The sequence below is a fragment of the Lissotriton vulgaris genome, chromosome 11, assembly GCF_964263255.1.
Source record: "Lissotriton vulgaris chromosome 11, aLisVul1.2, whole genome shotgun sequence".
Taxonomy (NCBI): domain Eukaryota; kingdom Metazoa; phylum Chordata; class Amphibia; order Caudata; family Salamandridae; genus Lissotriton; species Lissotriton vulgaris.
This window is the reverse complement of record NC_141699.1, coordinates 422447212-422467959: the sequence shown is the minus strand read 5'-3', so window position 1 is coordinate 422467959 and position 20748 is coordinate 422447212.

The following is a 20748-nucleotide window of genomic DNA, read 5'->3' as shown; positions in this document are numbered from 1 at the left end:
AAGAAAGACTGTCACCCACGCACTAGTCACGAGTCGACTGGACTACGGAAACACCCTCTACGCCGGAATTACAGCCAAATTACAGAAAAAACTCCAACGCATCCAAAACGCATCAGCGAGACTCATCTTGGACATCCCTCGCCAAAATCACATTACCGGCCACCTGAAAGACCTCCACTGGCTCCCCGTCAACAAGAGAATAATATTCCGTTTCCTCACCCACGCACACAAGGCCCTCTACAATCTAGGGCCCGAATGCATCAACTCTCGACTATCCTTCTACACACCCACCCGCCAACTAAGATCCTCCAATCAAGGCCTCGCTGCAGTTCCACGTATCCAAAGATCCACCATGGGAGGTAGATCCTTCTCCTACTTGGCGGCAAAGACCTGGAACTCACTCCCCACCCTCCTCCGCCTTACACAGAACCACATCTCCTTGAGAAAAGAACTTAAAACCTGGCTATTCGATAAATAATGAACCCATCCCAAGCGCCTTGAGACTCTCTGGGTGAGTAGTGCGCTTTATAAAATCTTGAACTTGAACTTGAACTTATGATTGTTTGCTTTTGACAAAGGTATTGTAGTAGTGGTATCCTATGCAATCCTATCCTTTTATGTGTGAAGACTCCACAGTTGTAAAGATGCCATTAGTAAAATACCTTTGTGAATAGAAACCAATTGTAAACTTACACAAATGTGTAATTTACCTTTGTGAATCAGACCCTCATACTCTAAACACTGCACACTCACACTGACACGCACATACAATAAGCTACAGCAGTGATACTCAAAGTACAGCCTGGGGCCGCATGCAGCCCTTGATGACCTTTACATGTGGCCCGCTGGGCAACAGCAGGACTCGATTCAGCACTAACATCCAAACATCAAAAAGACGTTTAAGAAACAGGCAAGCGTTTATTTCAAGAGGAAATGAAGTAACTAGGATGCCCTGCAGTGCTTAACTTTAACAGCATCTTAATTTTTAAAGACTTCTTGTAGCAATCATGTAAAAATATGATAAAGTATCTTCAGAATTTTAAAAGTGTATTTCATTAACATGCAGATCCGTTTCACTTTAGTACATAAGATTATCAGTGCAGTGAGAAGTATTTTTTAAGTGATCATTTTCAAACATGGATTTAGAATCATTCCACCTGCATGACAAAAATGCCAATACTGAACTAAGAGACAGGTGAGTTTTTATGTGCACTCTTATGGGTTGCCTGGGTACCTATCATATATGAAAAATATAGTTTATTAAATCAAACACAGGAGAAAGTTTCTACAGCCTATAATCTGAAGTCATGTATTTCAAGATCCTCTTATATGTGATTATGAAGAAAAAAGAGAGAAAGAGAAATAAAACAATTTGTTAGGATCACATAATTTGGCTAAATGTCGAAGCTGCGTTTCACCCCAGGTTTTCTGGTTTCACATAATGCAATTCAGCCAATAGAAGTATATTTTTCACTTCCTCTACGCTCACATTACCTCCAACCCCGCACTCCCCCCCTACCCCCCCCCCCCCCACTCCCCACCAGATTCCTGATTGCCACCATGCTGGCATCAATGCGGCCTCCAGTCACATCACAGACTAAACTTCTAGGACCCTGGGAAAATGTTTGCAAGTACCTATGATCTATACAAACGCTTACACAGTTGACCTCACAGATACACATATCTTCACACATTGCACAACAGTAAAGTTTCTTTTGAAGATTATTTCTAGAACTGCAGGTTACCAGAGACAGTGGAGTAGAGGAGTCTCAGAAATATTGTGATGGCCGCCTGAAGCAGCCTTTCAGCATAAGTGGTTGAAACAAAAGCAGAAAAATCATAGAGCAGACACAGGGACTCACTGGGGCTGAGGATAAAACTGGGGTAGATATTTTGAAGTTTCAGGATACAAAAAGATTGGGACCCTGATTACAAGAACTATACATTGTGTTCTATACATTGCACACCCTGCAATTTTTCTCTGATGAACTTCACAAAAATATATCAACTGACATTAAAAGGGAGAAATATTCCTAAATTCCGATAAAAATTGAATGATGGGGAAATCACCGAGTCCACATGTCACACCCCATTTTTCAGAGGAAAATCTCAGAATTAGAGTTATTTGCCACACTGGCAGTGTCAGGATTTAGTGGGGGCAGTAAAACGCCCCATGCCCATCCAGGAGACTCATTAAGGCGATATAAATAGGGATGCCACTCATTTTGGGCAGTTTAATTCCCATGCATTTTCTTTAACGTGCTTTACATTGAATGTGACTGTACAGGTAAAGATATTTGAATCACGCCTATGTACAGTGAGATCTGAAAACGTATGGCACACGGTATAGCTCACTCACCATACCACAGAGCCACAGACACATTTTTTTTCGTTAAAAAACAGGAATGCTCAGCTCCAGAGGAGGGGCATAGCTACCACTGGTGGAGCTGGTGCAGTGGCACCGGGGCCAGAGCCTTGACAATTGCTGTATTTTACTCTTCCAACGTCTTTCAAAGAGGCCATGTCCCTTGCATGCACAAGGACCCATAGCATCCATGCTAAGATACTGCTCCAGAGATGCCAACCCCATCCTCGCCATGGCATGATAACTTGGCGCCCCATGTATATAGTACATCCATTTTATTGACAACAGTTCATTGTTTGTATTTGTGAGTTGTGTATTTAGTACACAACTATCTGACGTAGGGTGACCAGCCTGCATGGGTGCAAATTCAGGACGATCAGTTTGAAAAATTTAGGACAAAGGGCCAAAATTCAAGACAACAATTTGGGAAAAAAACATACCTTTTACAGACAGAGCAGAGGAGTTTCCCACAATAGTTTATAAGTAAATAGACAACCAAAATAAGTACAAGTCAAAATAAGTTTGCATAAGGTTGAGACAATCGGTGCACTTCAGTTTTTCAGTATGCAGCGCAGCTATGCAAAGCGACATCAGACCCTTTCTGCAATAAAGATTTGTGCAGGAGAAGGCACACCACTCACTGTCACTATATTAGGGCCCATTGTCATTCTATCTGTGGTAATCATCTGCAGTCTCTAAATGACAATGGGCCAGTCCACAGGACCCGTACCCTCCAGATATGCCCCCGCCGCCCAACTACCCTAGACATGCAAGACCCCACATTTGAAATCACCAGAGATTCAGGTGGGGTTAAAAAGGCCATGTTTATTCACCACATTGTATAAGCATGACAAGCAATAACATGCATATCTCAAATCACAAGTTATAACATAACTACATTTATGAGCATATCATGCTCCATCACCTTCCCAACCCTGAGGGAGGAACACCATCTGGTTCGCGTCTCGCAACTGGGTATCCTACTGCAAGTGCAGTGCACCTGCTCCTTAGAGTGGTGGGTCCCGCCCTTCTATCCTTGATCGCCATTACCGGGGCCCACCTCTCGACTACCAGGCTGCCCAGGGTCGCCCGGGAGGCTCGAAATCTGTCGCCCTAGCCTCCCCAGCCAGTGGTCACTTCCTCCCTCAGTGCTGGCCTATGGAGCCCGGCAAGCGGGCTCCCATCCATCTTGTTTAACCACTATTTACTGATCGCAGGTCTCTTCTCCGCCACAAGGGTGGCCAAGGCCCACAGGTCTGCCACCCTCCCCACCTGCGTTCAGAATAAATGACCAAAGTTCTCGGATAAAAGTATCAGTTCCATAGTCCGACAAATGTACCCCATCCTGGTGGTACATTACTTCTCCGGAGATCATCCGGTGCTGGAGGTAGCGCAAGCGGCCCTTCGCTGAGCACAACCTTGCTATTTCGCCATTCAATCGCCTCACTGAGACGTTCAAAGATCTAGGACGCACTACTGGGCCCCATGCCCTGCGTGATATCATGCCAGACCAGACTATTTTTGTCGATGGGAACTCATGCCCCCAGCCAGGCAAACTCTGCTAGTAGGGCTTCCTTGACAGCCAAGCGCCCTCTGTCGACCATGTCTTTGCCACCCAAATGTAGAATAATCCAATCCGGCGATTTGTGTTTTCGTGCCCTGAGCTCCTCGACGATCCGCATCAAGTGTCGGATACGCATTCCTCCAACGCCGTGCCATACGAATTCGGTCTCGCCCAATGCGGCCGGTTTCACCACCGCTGCAAGCGCACCGCCGTGCGGCGCACGAAAGAGTGCCTGAGTACCCATACCACGGAAGCGGGCATAGTAATCAGAAAGGAGAGAGATGAGGCTGTTAGACACTGCACACATATGTTTTTACAACAATTCAGGCCTCGCATATCGCTTATAGCAATCCGAGGTCCAGCGACCCACACCTTTTACCACGTTGGGGGCGAGACCAGCCCCGCCCGCCAAAGTTGCGGCGCCAATCCTAAAGGAATGCGAAGAATAGCCCACTGCTCCCAGACCCAGGTTCCCCAAGGCCAACCCAAATACTGCAAGAATGCCCAGCATGTACCTTTCTTCTCGCCCGACCCTCCCTGGGAAGTCCAAAAGGGCTGCCTAGCCGGGTGATCCCTAGTGCTCACACTCTCCAACCATGCATTGACCTCAACCTGATCCCAACAAATAGAGGGGTTTTCCTCCTTCGCCCAGCGAAACTCCCTATCGTATGTCAACCAGGCTGAACCACCATGCGGGCGTGGGCCTTCACGATCTTATTGGTATAAAACACCAGCGGAATCGCCAACTCTGGCCTTCTTTCCAACAACACTGTCATATAAACGTGAAAGCTGCACAACCAATTGGTAATCGTCTCCTCAATCCTAGGTCTCCGATCTCAGAAGGAGTGCTCTTTCCCCTCCCTGTCTTTGTAATCTTCCTCTCTTCTCTTTGGCCTGATAAGGGAGAATATGTCTACATAGGCACCCTTCCAAATCTTCTCTCGCATTTCCACACTCACATGTGTAGCTAACATCCCTGACTGGGACAATACGTTCCCCTGACTAACCCCCACCTCGCTGCTCCTTGCTGCAGCGTCACCAGGCTTACCTCCTGTAGGTGCTACAGCTATCGCTGTCGCGGGGGGATGGGCTCCAATCGCTACACTAGGCAACGCCTTGCACGACTCGACTATGAGGGCCAACTGCCTTTGAAAGCCCCCACGGTGCCACTGCTCCAGCGCTCGCTCTCTCCAATACTTTCTCCGGAGCTGATAGTTGGCCCACCAATGTGGAAACAGATGCCAGCAAGCTATCTAATGGATCGCCCACGGCTGCCACTGCGGCCACCGGCTGCGGTGGGAGTGGGGCCGGGGGGACCGTAACTACTGGTCCTGGGCCTCCCGGGGCCAACGCCTTCAGCGCCTCCCTAATCTTGGACAACACCAAACCCACTGGGTCTACTGGCGCGGGTACATTCGGAATGGGGACAGAAGGGTACACCAGCTCTGCATCTAACGGAGGCATGGGGACGGGACCTACTGATCCCTCGTCCTGCTTACCCCTGACAGGGCTAGGCCTACCCTTCCCCTGCCTGGCTCCCCCTTTCTTTTTAGGCTGTGCCTTAGATTTCTTCTCTAATGGAGGCTCAGCGACCTTTGGTGGCACTCCCCTGCGCGGCCGCTCTACGATCTCGGGCTGATCCCCCTGAGAAGAGTCGCTCTTATCCCCGCTATCAGGAGCCTCCTTGCTCAACTTCTTCAGCAGTAATTTCATAATCTGTGCCAATTCATCTCAGAATCTTTCCGCTTTTGTCCTCCCTTTTTGGGCGCCATGCTAACTATCTCGCGCTTTGCGCTACCTTGCTATATCACCTAAAGCGTGCGTTCCCTGCTCCCGCACCCCTACGCACCGTTCACGCCGCCCGGCAGGAGTCCGCACCGCGAGGAACCCCGCACACAGCCGTAAGCCCCGTAAGGCAGCGACACTCCTATCCCTTCCCAGCACACACCGTGACTCACGTCTGCCCACGAGGCCCTCCGAGGCACTCGACCCCTTACCTGGCTACACGAAGGATGCTCGAGTCTTCTGCTTCTATAGTTTCGGAAAGCCGGCCCGGATCACGAGAATGGCCAGGTGCCGGCGTGAGCAGTTAGGTATCAAGGAGTGATAGCGGGAACAGAGACCCCAGTCACAGGGAGTTGACCCTAAATAGGCCCAGAGTCTCCACCCCCTGACCCTCGGGTCACGCGATATCGCCGGAGCGGAAATGGGTCGGCCGGACACCGATTGTGCCGTCCGCCCAACCAACCACCAGAGACCAGGGGCGGGCGGGGTCCGGAGAGGCCGGGTCCTAAGTGCGCGCGTCGTGATTCTCCACGCTTGTCACAGTCTGTGCAAAGTTCGGAGGCGCTGCTGCAGGCAGCCTCTGTCTACAGGTTAAAAGATAAGTGCGAGAGGCACCAGTGGAAACTTTTAAACTCATGGAGCCTCTCACACGGCAACAGCATAACTACCTGAAATTCCCCAATTAGATTTTAGAATGATGTATGTAAGGCGTCCGTAATTTGGGGACCCCAAATTACAGACGTCATCCAGACATGATACTAAAATAACAGACGGTCTGTGAAATTTACGGACGGTTGGTCTGGCGAGATTCTAACGCTCGCAGTCAGTTTCAGGCGTGTAGGAATCCATAACTTTGAGAGAGATGTGGCAGCATCTCTGATTAATTCTCACACGTCATGGCTCCTTGAGTAGCAGGTGCCGCGCGGCATCTCAAAAGTGATCACAGTTCTTGTGGATAATCAACTTTTCCACAGAAAGAGCTGACTCGGTGTGTGATTTGCCACAATTGACCCGTTGTTGGCTCCCACCTGTTTATGGACTGCTATTGTGGGTAAGTAGTTTATGTCAATACTTATCAAAGTAAAATTTCTTTCATCGTTCATGGCGAGCCTCCGAATCAATACAGAAAACAATAATTAACTGTCGGCCTCGGATTAGACCAGTATCTGCGAAGGGTGTTAAGAACCCCTCAGCGCCGACATTCATGGAGACTCCTTTAGTGCATCCGTCGACACAAACTTGGATGTGCTGTGTGTGTGAATGTGTGGGTTCTCTGAACACACGAGTGTGAAAAGAAAAACAGGCCTCGGCGGTGGTCTTTGTTCTGCAGCGTTAATGACCTTGTCCAGTGAAATGTAAATGAGATGACTGTGCGGACGCGATTCCTGGTCTTAAATATTTTAATTGACATTACTGTGCGGCCTCGAACACTTATCTTTATTGTTTTATATGGTTTCTTTATTCTAAAGATTAAAAGGGTTACACTTGAAGTATTAAGTAGATAGCAGTGAGCCAAACTTTATTAAAATGTATTTGTAATTATTGTATAAGCAGCAAGGGGGCAAAGGGTGTTCAGTATATTATAGGAAATGCATTGGACTCTCAGCTGCACACTTCAAATATGTCAAGGTGTACGTCAAAGTTCAAGCACCCCCTTGGGCCTCCCATTGGAGTCCCCCAGAGTGCACATTGCAGTGTATATACATTAATCCATGCATGTCTTTAGTTATAACAAACATAATGGAAAGGGGCGACCACTCGGTCCCCCCGAACGTATGGTGGAGTACCCCGATCCCCCCGGGAAGCCATTTTGGGCGGGAGGCGCGTCTCGGCTGGTATGCCCAAAGCGGCGTAGACGGGGCGCGCTTTTTCCCGCCCAGGAGTGGGTTGTCCTAGACACTGAAGCCGTCAGCCACGCCCCCGGGTTTACGCCCGCCCAAAGGAGAATAAAAGGAGCGATAATCCAAGGAAGCATCCTCTTGTTCCTGTGCTCTGAAGCTGCACCTCCTCGCTGCACGTGAGCTCGAGACGGAACGAAGAGCCAATTTTGAAATTTGTAATTTCTCTCTTTTCTCTTCTAGCACTAAAATGCCGGGCAAAAGAGTCGCAAAGAAGGTCAGCACCGACCAAATGCTCCGGATGTTGGTGAAAGACATGGCAGAGATGAAGAGGAAAATGGTGGCCAGGGACGGTGCGGGAAGGCCAAAAAGATCCAGCCCGGTGGAGGTCCCGGCCGGGAGAAGGAAGAGGTGCAGGAATGGGGCAAATGAGGACGAGGTCCCAGTTCCGGAGGCTCCCCCGGCGAGCCCTCCCAGACCAGCGGAGACTCCCGCGCCGGCTCCCGTCGAGGGCTAGCCGATCCCCGTGGTGGTTACCCCAGTGAACGAGGGGGACATGCCCCCGGAGTTGGCCGCCCAGCTGGCGGCATGGTTGGGTAATAGCAGCGGGGGTTCCGTGGCTCCAGGGGACACGGCCGAGGAGGCCAAGCAATTAATGAGGCAGTTGCGGCAGGCACGGGAGGCTGCAAAACCACCTTGTCCTTTTGTTTCCCCGCAGGCTCCAGTAGGTCAACCCGCAGCGGGCACGAGTTCGGCAGCAACTGCGGTTACAGCTTCTAGCTCAGGTAAGCAGCTAATGCCGATTGCGGGGAAGGGGTCTGTACCCTCGAGAAGGGAGAAGTTGGCTCAGCATATTCCGATGGAAATCAAAGAACGGATATGGGCTGAGAAATATGTAAACATGTTTTCCTTGCTAACTGATCATTACGAGATTGAGCATGTGAAGGTTCAGAAAGAGCTTATGCACCCGAGTGTTTGGCGCGCCAAAATGGCCGCTTTCAGAGTCGACGAGACGATAGGTAATTGGGGCAGAGCATTTGGCATATTCACTTCAATTATGGGGGAACGGAGGCCTGAACTGTTGGCCGAGTTACCCGTGTACCAGACACGTATTATGGAGTTTTCTCAGACATATGCGGGCAATGAGTGGTTTTGCTATGATAATATTTTTCGCAAGGCCAAGGAGTTCGACACGTGCCTGACGTGGGATTGTTACGACTCCATTTCTTGGCAAAAAATTGGAGAACTCAGGCATGTTAAAGGCGCCATTATTGGGGGGGAACGGGGGTGAGTTTTCCCGCCATTCATCTGGGGCGCCCTTTCGGGCGGGGGCAAGCAATGAGCATCACCCAAGGTCGAATGGCAATACAGGTAAGAAAGGGGTATGCTGGAATTTTAACAGGGGAAAGTGTACGAGGCCCCAGGGGTCATGCAAGTTTAGGCACGACTGTGGGGGGTGTGGACAGTCCTCGCATCCCGAGACCATGTGCAGAGCCAAAACGGGTGATAACGGAAGTAGGGGAAGCGCCAAACAGGTCTGACATAGTCCGAGGGGCGCCTTTACCTACACCAGTTGATACCATGGCAATGATTCCTTGGCTCAGTGAATACCCGGATCATGTCTCCGCTGGGGTGTTGCGAGACGGTTTTTCGTATGGTTTCCGCATCCCGGTGGGGAATTTTCACGGTAAAGCGCATTGTAGGAACCAACTATCGGTCCTGCAGAATACGGCGGTGGTGCAAGCAAAGATTGGGAAAGAGGTGACTCGGGGTCGGGTTGCGGGACCATTCGACATGCCACCAGTTCCTAATTTTGTTTGTTCACCCTTGGGAGTGGTCCCCAAGAAGGACCCGGGTGAGTTTAGACTGATACATAACTTGTCAGCTCCGAGAGGTCTGGCAGTTAATGATGCGATAGACCCGGAGGTGTGTTCGGTGCGGTACGCATCCTTCGATGATGCCGTCGCCATGTTGAATCGCCTGGGGCCCGGAGCGCTGATGGCCAAGTCAGACATCGAGTCAGCGTTCCGGTTGCTCCCGGTACACCCAGACGATCAGCGTCTCCTGGGCTTTATGTTTCAAGGGCGCTATTACATGGATAAATGTATGCCAATGGGCTGTTCCATATCTTGTGCTTATTTTGAGAAATTCAGTTGTTTCCTGCAATGGGCATTCACAAGAATGACGGGGTTTCAGCATGTTATGCATTATCTTGACGATTTTTTGTTCCTGGGGGCAGCCGGGGATACAGAATGTGCACAGGCTTTAAAAGAATTTTGTGGTCTGATGAATCAGTTTGGTGTGCCATTGGCGCCAGGTAAGACTGTGGGGCCATCAACTTCGCTCGAGTTTCTTGGAATAGAGCTCGATTCCGAAGAAGGTTGCTTCCGGTTGCCCGAAGAAAAGGTGCGGAAATTCAGGGCCTCGCTTGAGGCATGCATTGGGGAGACTAAAGTGAACTTGCATCAATTGCAGCAGACTGTGGGTCAGTTGAATTTTGCCCTTAGAATAATGCCAATGGCCCGCCCTTTTTCCCGCTCGATTGCACAAGCCATGGTCGGTCTTAAAGAGGGGCACCACCGCACGAGGCTCTCGGCAGAGATTCGCCAGGACATGCGCATTTGGTTGGCATTCCTGGCGGATTTTAATGGTCGGGTTGTCTGGACCAAGCCGGCGGTGTCCTCCGAGGAGTTGGGGCTGTGGACAGATTCGGCGGGGAGTATAGGCTTTGGCGCCATATTTGGCAATCACTGGTCGGCTCAAACGTGGCCGTCATGGTGGCACGAGTGTGGGCTTACAAGTAACATTGCTTTTCTCGAACTGTTCCCTATTCTGGTGGCCTTGAAAACATGGCCTGAGGGGTTTAGGGATCACTCTGTGGTGTTCTGGTCTGATAACATGACCGTGGTTGAGTGTATCAATAGTCAGGCAGCATGATGCAAATGGATTCTGAGGTTGCTCAAAGAAATTGTTTTACTATGTATGCAATTGAACGTGCTCTTTAGGGCAAGGCATGTGCCAGGGGTGCTGAATCAGGCTGCTGATGCGCTTTCTCGTTTCCGTATGCAGGCCTTCTGGGGTTTTCTGCCCACAGCGGACCCGGTGGCGGCACCATTTCCCGAAGCTCTCTGGTCTCTCTGTGCCCTGAATTACAAAACCTCGTGGGAGAGAGTTTAGCACCCAGGACAAGGAAGGCATATGAAGGGGCGTTCCGTTCCTATTGGTCCTTTTTGGGTTCTGCTAGGGGGGAGCTTTGGGGCCAGGAAGAATTCGTCATACAGTTTTTACTGTCATTACGCAGGGCGGGCAAATCGGTGGCCACGGCCCAGAGGCATCGGGCCGCCATTTCCTTCATGGCACGGGCTCATGGTATCCAGGATCCTACAGCGTCTTTCGTAGTGCAGAAAGCGCTGCGTGGGTGGCAACGCCTTGAGGGTCGCAGAGTAGATGAAAGGCACCCGATAGGTCTGGATAGGTTGGCCCTGTTACTGTCCGTACTCCCTGCGACATGTTCATCCCAGTCGGAAACAGTGTTATTCCGGGCCGCTTTTGCATTAGCATTTCATGGGGCTATGCGGGTAAGCGAACTGGTGGCAAATAACAAGCGGGATACGGGGGTGGACTGTGCCGAGAGCACATTCAAATAAAGGGGGAGACGATGATTGTCTCGTTTGTCAGGTCCAAGACCAATCAGGGGGCGGTCGGGGACAGTGTAGTAGTCCAGCGGATTCCCGGATCTCCCATGTGCCCGGTTGCACGCGTTGAGGAGTATTTGGCGCAGAGGGCGGCATCATGGGGGGGGACCTTGCTGAGGCACGCAGATGCCACCCCACTGACGAGGTTTCAGTTCCAGCGGGTGCTTGCAATGGCAATTTCGGCCACGGGCTTGAACCCGGGCGAGTTTGGGACCCATTCCTTCCGGATAGGGGCTGCTACAGAGGCTACAGCCAGGGGTCTGAGTGTGGAAAAAGTGAAACAGTTGGGGCGTTGGTCCTCGAATTGTTACAAAAGGTATGTGCGGTTGCACATGTTGTGAAGCTGATATCATGTTCTCACGCTTCTTGTCTTTGTTTGGTTACAGTTTCGCAAACCTACGAGGCGGGGCGGACTGTGCAGTCGACCCGACACCTGGGAACCAGCGGTCAGAGATCACCGGCTGATGAAAGAGTGGTGTGGGTCGTGGGCCACTCATACGTGAGGCGTGCCGCGGACGTATTCAAGGCAGGTGACATGATTCACATGGCTGGGGAATACGGGTACAGGGTGACCTTCTACGGAAGGGGCGGGCTCTGTATTGACCAGTTTCAACCTTTTCTTGAGGGTTTGTTAGGGCGGACAAGGTCACCGCCATCTATAATCATAGTACATCTTGGGGGCAATGATTTGGTGACCACTGGTAGACGACTACTTCTCGAGGCGATACTATCCACAGTAAGTTGGTTGGCGAGAAGGGTTCCAGGGTGCACGATTGCATGGTCCCATATGATTCCACGAAAGGTGTGGCGGGGGGCTAATTCAGTGTCTGCTATAAATCATTCTGTGAAAAAGGTGAATAACAAGCTTGGTAGACTGTTCCGTACCAGTACATTGCATTCGATTCCTCATGGTTGTATCAGGGGGGACAATATGTATCTAGAGGATGGGGTCCATTTGTCCCGGGTGGGGAATTCTTTACTCATAGGAGACTTCGTAGCCTGGTTAAGGAGTTTTACAGCATGACCTTTAGGTAGGAGTTTTTGTGGGGGGTCCGGATAGCCGGTCAACTATCCGGCCTGTGGCGGTAAGGTCATGATCGGTGAGCAGTCATTGGAAGATCCCTAGGGGGGGGCGTCACCCATTATGGATGGGAGCGCCCGGGGGGAGGTGGCCATTGGCCCCTCAATGGGGAGGCGGTCCCTTCTAAAGGACGGGACGCCTAAAGGAAAGGGAAGGCGGTCAAGGCCCCTCCCTGGATAGGAGGGGCTACGGGCCCCTCCTGGGAATTTCCCGGGGCCAGGACATCTGCGACGGCAGATGTGGTAAGTTGTGTGGGGTGGGGAGGGGGGTCTACGCTACCTTCTAGACACCTCACACGAGTCCTCGGACGACCACGTAGATGGCGTCGAGTTAACAGGGGCCCCCGTCAAGACAAGGGAAATTGGTATGGCACATGAGGTACAGTCCTCTGTGCGGCCGCCCCTCACAAGTGAGGGGGGAGTTCTGGTTTAGGGATCTGACACCGGTTACGACCTTGCCGTTGGCCCTTAACGTTAGGATGTACAATTTCAATTTGAAATGCATTTGTAAGGATGTTAGTATCGGCTAGGAGAACCTTTGTATTAGAAATGTGTTAAGGTTAGCCAAAACATCGTAATGTGGATATGAAATTGTACATGATATGAAACTGTTATTTTAATGTTTTTAATTTTGTTTCATATTTTAATAAATACGGCCGGGAGGGTAACTCCCTCCCGCCTTCCAAAAGTTCAGTACTGTTTCCGGTTTCCCAATTCTTGGGGATTGTGTTGAGAGGGGGTGGCGGGTATCTCAGCCATATGGAAAGGGGCGACCACTCGGTCCCCCCGAACGTATGGTGGAGTACCCCGATCCCCCCGGGAAGCCATTTTGGGCGGGAGGCGCGTCTCGGCTGGTATGCCCAAAGCGGCGTAGCCGGGGCGCGCTTTTTCCCGCCCAGGAGTGGGTTGTCCTAGACACTGAAGCCGTCAGCCACGCCCCCGGAGGCGGGTTTACGCACGCCCAAAGGAGAATAAAAGGAGCGATAATCCAAGGAAGCATCCTCTTGTTCCTGTGCTCTGAAGCTGCACCTCCTCGCTGCACGTGAGCTCGAGACGGAACGAAGAGCCAATTTTGACCCACCCACCAGCCCCTGAAGACAGCAAGTTGTTTTGGAATAAAGTCATTTGACGTAGTAGTTGTTTTCTTACAGGTTGTTCTGAATAAAGTTTGTGATTCGGTTGCAATAAAGTGGATAATTCTTCGCAGTATGCTTTATTAAAGACTTGCATCAGAGTGATCAGTAATGTTTCTAGAGAGTTTATATTTGATTTTCTTAAGGTATAAATGTCTTTTCTCTCTTTAGTAATTAATCTTGTCGTATTTATTGTTTGGTCGGGTGGTAAGGTCATGATCGGTGAGCAGTCATTGGAAGATCCCTAGGGGGGGGCGTCACCCATTACGGATGGGAGCGCCCGGGGGGAGGTGGCCATTGGCCCCTCAACGGGGAGGCGGTCCCTTCTAAAGGACGGGACGCCTAAAGGAAAGGGAAGGCGGTCAAGGCCCCTCCCTGGATAGGAGGGGCTACGGGCCCCTCCTGGGAATTTCCCGGGGCCAGGACATCTGCGACGGCAGATGTGGTAAGTTGTGTGGGGTGGGGAGGGGGGTCTACGCTACCTTCTAGACACCTCACACGAGTCCTCGGACGACCACGTAGATGGCGTCGAGTTAACAGGGACCCCCGTCAAGACAAGGGAAATTGGTATGGCACATGAGGTACAGTCCTCTGTGCGGCCGCCCCTCACAAGTGAGGGGGGAGTTCTGGTTTAGGGATTGTAGCAGGGTTTCCGTTCTCCCACAGAACTGTGCATAGAGATCTAGAACCTCAGTGAGTTAGGATGATCCAAAACTCATCTCAGTGTCAGAGATCTCCTTACCTAGCTAGCTACAGTGTCTCATGGATCATTATGGAATGAACCATGTCTTAGACAAACCAGAACATGATCTTTAGAATACCTCAGGAATCGTGGAACACATGAACACTCTTTCGTTATATAATCATTTCAAACCAAAACTGGGAGTCAAAGAACACAAATGCAAGTTTGAAATATTTATTATTCAATGCAAAGTTCTCAAACGCAGTATCTTGTATAATACCAAAATGCAGATTATAAAAATCAGAGTTAGCAGCATAGTCACTAATCCATAGTAAGCAAAAGGTGCTAGCATGTTATAATGCAAAACCTATAGAATCGATATCACCTATATTTCGCGCACCCTATCTAGTATATTATTTTATATCTAAGAAGGTCTCATTCGGGCTTTAGCAGGGCGGCCCCATACCTCTCAATGTCAGTAGGAGCAGTTCACATCAACAGCTACCAGCTCTCTCCATGCGCAGCACCAAGTGTCTACGTTCATTCCGTGTAACTCTATCTTAAACCCGCGTAGAGCCCAAAATGTTGGCATCAACATTATATGTGTTATGTCTAATGTCTAATGTGGTGCGAGGATCAGACTTCCCAGCAACCTTGTGTTAGGTTAATCTTAGAGTGTGCAGCTCTCAGTGTGCAGACAGTTGTACCAAGTGTACGAGGCAAAGCTGATAGCATAGGAATAACATATTATTCTCAAATAAAACACCTCACCGCTTCTAGGGTGAAAGCTACAACAACAAGTACGTGTCGTGTGCAAAACTGAAGCCGAAGGCAAAGCGGCTGTTTAAACATGTAATACACTCATGCTAACTTAACGCAATATATGTAATGAAGTATCCATATGACACCCCCCCATTGGTCCGAGCACCGCCAATCATAAGGGAAAAGGCAATACTAAATCAGATACAAAAATTGAAAGCAAAATTCAATAATTTTGAGCCAAAATAAGCTAAAAATATGTATGAATGAATATGTATGAATGAATATGTATGAATGCCTACAGTGGCCTCAAATCTAAAAAAGAACAAAAGTCTTGAACCAAAAGTCTACCGCCAGGTCCAAAAATTATGAAATGTATGACCAGGTCGCATCCTTTCAAATGTTTGTAAGAGAAAAAACCAAGGCACTTATCCGATATCCAAAGTCATGTGCCAACTAGACGTTATCTCCAGCGACATCACGTCCAGCTGAATCTTGTCCATCCCTCCACTTCAGCGAGGGGAAAGTTATATATCACAACAAAGCATTCCCTCCAGGCATCTCACGATTGGAAAGTATATGCAAAGAAAGTTGCAACAGCCTCCAGTATGAAATCACTGCCATCATCCGAAAATAGTTCAGCCATCCAATTTAGCAATGGGAAAGAACATACGTGCTCCTCCAGCATCGGATCCTGCTGCAACGTCAGAGGACAACTCGGTGGGTTCACCAGCTCGCTGTGTGTCAGAAAGGCATTCGCCGCTGCAGAGATCTCCCATTGGCCCAGAACTCCATTTATTGCTGCCAAGGCCATAACTCTCTCGCCAGAACAGATCAGCTCGTGAGCCACAACGGGACGCATTAGCTGATCAAAATCGACGTCAGGAGCAGTCCTCAAGCATAGGCATAAATCAATGGCCCAATCGAACTCGCAGCTCAGGCAGTGAAAGACAGGTTGGACACACGTGAAGTCGGTGAACCGAAATGACAATCTATAGGCCGTGCTTAATGCTGCAAGCGGCAATGTTCCATAGTAATTGAGCATCCGATTACGACACAGGGTCAGGAGGCGTTGAACGTCGTCTTGCGCAGGATGGGCATCCATGTTTTATGAAGAAAAACACCAACAGAAAGCCTGCGGCCACAGCCAGCAAAACAGGTAGTCCACCAAACAAACTCGAAAAAATAGTGTGGAAAAACGTGGGAATGATACCAAAAACTTTTTCAAACGTAGTCACGAGGCCACTGCTTACTAGTTTAAAAAAATGTGCAAGGCCAGTCGTTGAAGAAGCATTAAAAATCTGGTGTACCAGCTCGCAGAAATGAAATGGCAAATCAGTGTTTAAGAGCGCCTGCACCTCTGTGCGGGTGTTGGCTATGTGAAGGACATAAGTTTCCCGGGCCGAACTCAGGGTCACTTGTTTTTGAGACAAAAGGGCCCTTATTCTGCTTAAACCATTGAATTTCGCTTCCAAGGTTGGGATCCGTGGCCAGATGGAGACATCTGAAGAGCCATGCGTGGGTGGGTATAGCACGTTCTTGCAGCACACTACACGCTCCGATACAGTAACTATATAAGCCACACCAATTAATAAACCACAACATAATTCGTTGTTTAAAAGCAAATAACTCCCATTAGCTAATAATGTAAATGTGGGCACTACTGCTGGAACTGGCGTGCCTTTTAAAACACATGCTAAATTTGGGCGGTCCTGATTACAAGAACCGTGTAACTGAATGTGTCTGCATATTAATGAATGGTCAGGTGACTGTGTGCATTCCTCACCATTAAGATTAACCTCTTTTCCATCTTTCAGACATCTGTATGTGTATGGTAATGACCATGCCTCATGTAGGAATGCATTGCCTAGCGGTTCATATCGTCCTATAGCAATATAACGCATACAGTTAATAAATTTATATAAAGGGAATGGTAATGTAATTAATCCATGAATAAGCCACGTGGCAGCAGTGGTTTCAGCAACAGAGAAAGGCAAGGACTCTAGCTTTTCAATATGTAGCATAGAAAATGAAGCATCACGCATTGAAAGCATGCGCTGTTTCTCAGTAAGATTAAAAGGAGCAAAAAGGGATGAAACGTTCAATGAGGTCCAGGGAACTCGACCAGCCTTAAGAGTCTGTAGCGTCCATGCAAACTGCATCACAGAACGCAATTGATTTTGACCATGGTATAACGTGGACACTTCATCATGTACAATATCAACAACAGAAGAAACAATATTATCCAATGTGTAAATTCTGGAAGAAAGCATGTTAATACTGTTATCGACCACTGCAAGCACTTTTTCCAAATTTGCTTGATCAATAGCTCTCAGGCGCTTTGCTGCCTCAACTTGTGAAAATTTCCAAATCTCATTGTATATAGCATAAAGAAAGCGTTTAGATCTACCCCTAGCTGGGCCTTTTATAAAATCATTTAGGTCTATATTTTCATTCAACTGGGACAGATGCAGTTTAACTGCAGCCAAAGTGGAATGTTGTAACCAGTTCTGACACAATTTTCCTACTGAATAAGTAGTAACAGTGTGATCTGTTTCAAACCTGGGATCTGGCCTGACGTGTGTAAACCCTTCAGACCAACCCAAAAAACGACGTTGGCAAGCATCAGAGCTCCTCTGCCACAAGAGCCACCCCTCCGGGTCGAAATGGGAAACATTAAAGGAGGAGTTCTGCAAAAGTGCTTGTATCTCACTGATGGACAATGTACTGTAATTACTCCAACCTGAATATTCTTCCAAATTAGGGATAGCAGGGGTATTTAACTTTTTAGATGTAGCCAATCCAAAGCATGTTGTTTGGGAAATAGATGAATTTAAAAACAACATGTGATTCGGGATGAGACATGCACGATGCAAAGCCTCAGTGCCTTGTACCTGCCAATCTTTGGTACCCCAAACCGATTTAAGGTCAATAGTATCCTTCCATAACTCATAGCCATCTACAGATAACCTTTCTAGAAAGGACTTTGAATACAGCAATTTTGTATCAGTTAGTCTGACTTTGGGCATGAATTTCTGGTTTACTTTAAAATAAAACGACTCAGGATTTGATTGATTAAAGTCTGTAAAATAAGAGTATTTTCCCAGAAACGTACTTGAGCTCCCCTGTAAAGGAGCAGGGCAATGTTCCCACTGAGTGTAATTCACAGGAACCCTCCTGGAACTTGTCTTGTGTAAGAAATGATTCCCATAATGTTGAAAGCAAAACAAATCACCATAATTGACAGAATCTAAGTACAAATCCTCAGCATCAAAGGCCGCATAATATTTCAAATCAGAGAATAATGCTTCTACAGCCTGAAGATCCCAGTCATCAGAACGAACATTTTGCTCAATCACATCTCCCATGTTTACTCTAAGCACATTAGGAACATTAATAACTTCTGTGGGGCCATGTATCTGAAACCTAACCGCATCCCACACAATCCCATCAAGGACTGGCCAAGCAGTAATCTGTACTGAATGTAAGTCTCTCTTTAGTCTGTGTACTGAATGTGAGGAGGACAGAGGGGCCAATGTTCCATTAAGGTACCGAATTCCTGTTCTTTCTATCACATAATGGCCATCGATCAAGCGGAAAAAATAAAACACAAAACCAATTGACATAAAAAGATAAAATGAAAATAGTATCAGCCAAACGTATGTCCAAGGTGGAATTAGAAAATGTTTTTTAAACAACGTGGCATATTTTGCAATAGTCGATGGTTTCTTTGAAAGTTCCGAATCAGAGTCAAAAGAGAATCTGGACTGGTTAGCCAAACGGGCATGTAGGTCGGACATAGATAAATCAGCAGGATCTGCATAGGTCAGCTCATCAATGTTAGCAAGAGGAATAGTATTTAATAAAGGATTGGATAAAGCAGGCATCTCGAGGGACACCTCCTGATCTGTACCAGATGTAATAGCCAGCACAGAGTTCCTCACCATGGAAGGACAGGATGCAGCTGGTGTCATGCTATGAAGAATCGGCCACCCTGTGTGTCTTGACATTGTCAATAGAAATAAATCTGTTTTCTTTACGACCTGGAAGTGGTGGTAAAATGACTGTTCTTGTGCCCTTCACTCCAAGGACTCGAACCGGCGGTCGATATGAGGGACCAAACTCTTTCTTGTTATCGATCTTCTCTCGAACCAGTTCTCCAACTTGGGGTAGCCAGCCAACTACCGGGATCTGCAACGCATCATCCGATGTGGAGGGCAAGTGTTCCTTTGCAAGACTGTCTCTGGTCTTTTGTAGATCCTGTAAAACATTGCAATGTTCATCTACGTCAAAGGCCGCGGCCTGGGCCTGGCAGTCTGCACCATCAAGGTCAGGGACGTACATCTTGATACCAAAGAGCATTTCGTATGGGGTCCGCCCACCCAGAGACCTTCTAGGGAGATTATTAAGCGCACGCTGCACGCCATAGAGGTGGGTCAGCCAGTTTCTACCAGTGCCTATAACACGGGCTGTCAAAGATTGCTTTAAGTCGCGGTTCATTCTTTCTACTACAGAATTGCCCTCAGGCCTGTAGGGGCTTGAAAACTTCACCTGTACTCCCAACGAAACCATAGCATCCTTATACGCCTTAGAGGCGAAAGCCGGACCCTGGTCCGAATGGAAAGTACCACAAGCAAAGATTCCCACAAAGACACGCAAATCCTTAATGACAGTTCGCGAATCAGCGCTTCGATGAGGCCATAACCACACAAAGCATGTGCATGAGTCAACTGCTACCAAGATGTATTTATACGCAGTATCAGAAGAAAATGGACCGCAGTGATCCAAATAAACACAACCAAGTGGTTTATTAGAGATGTACAACTGTGTCTGAGGCGGACGCGCAGCAGTAGAAGGCTTAATCTGCTGACAAATGTCACACATAAGGACATAATCGCGCGTCTGTTTGTACAGTCCCCGCCACCAGAACCTCTGTTGTAGCTGAGATACAGTGGCTGAGACGCCCGCATGCGCAGACGCCACACCTTCATGAGCCGCTGTGATCAGAGAAGCTCTGCGATCCGAGTTGGGAACTAAACGCTCTCCAACTTCAGGAATTTTCACATAAGGAACCTTATCGGGACTTAAGTGGTATGTGTACTTCGAAGGGAACCCCGCAGGATATTTACCTCCCTTTGCCGTGGCAGCAATAGCCGCCAAGATGTCATCATCTATTTTGCTTTTGGACCTCGTGACCGCTGCAACTAAGTATTTTGATACCGCTGACTTCGCCGCTTCATCAGCAAGCGAGTTGCCAACAGCGTGGACTCCCACGCGCTGGTGGCCGAGAGTATGAATCACAAACACGAGCGGTAGTTTCTCTTTAAGTTCCGCCACTCGGACCCAGATCATTTTATGTTTTATTGTGCTACCTTTGGAATCACGAAAATCATTCTGAATCCAAAAGAACAAGTTCTCATTGTAAGACTGGACACAGTAGTAAGAATCACTTACGATTAAAGTCGTCACAGAAGGATCAGCGTACTCCAATGCAAGCATTAGAGCACGCAGCTCAGCTAATTGTGCGGTGCAGTCCCCAAGCGTCTGCGTGTGCACGACGCTGGACTTGAACTCATCGTTCACCATGGCACCGACCACAATGGCGCAAGCGGAAACGTAAGCATGTTTAGAGCCATGCGCAACCTGCGCCGAACCATCCGTGTAAATGATACAGTGGAAATCCTCCAACGGTCGCATTGCTAACGGAGCAGGATGAACAAATTCATACTGTAAATACTCCTGCGACCGTAAAGCGGCGTCAAAAATAAACGTGACATCCTGTGATGTCAAGGATGTAGCCCACTGAATCCACCGAGGGTGCAAAGCTTTAGAATTTGGTACACTGGC